The following is a 279-nucleotide window of genomic DNA, read 5'->3' on the forward strand; positions in this document are numbered from 1 at the left end:
CGACACTCTCATTAAATATATTGCTGATAGACCAGCATTAATTGCCCGTGAATCACAATATTTGAAGAAGAGTGACGACTTGTGGGCTCATTGTGTCACAATTTCTAAATCGGCTTAAATGATTTTGAACATAAATTGAATATTTAATTGTTGTACCATTTATATTATCGGAAATATATACATTTTTACCTTTATAAGAAAAACCAAAGTAAATCTATTTGAAAATGAATAACTTAACTTTAAATTATTAATTCAAAACAAAGGAATAAAAAAAATCTG

This window comes from Capsella rubella, unplaced genomic scaffold, assembly GCF_000375325.1.
Source record: "Capsella rubella cultivar Monte Gargano unplaced genomic scaffold, Caprub1_0 scaffold_193, whole genome shotgun sequence".
Classification (NCBI taxonomy): Eukaryota; Viridiplantae; Streptophyta; class Magnoliopsida; order Brassicales; family Brassicaceae; genus Capsella; species Capsella rubella.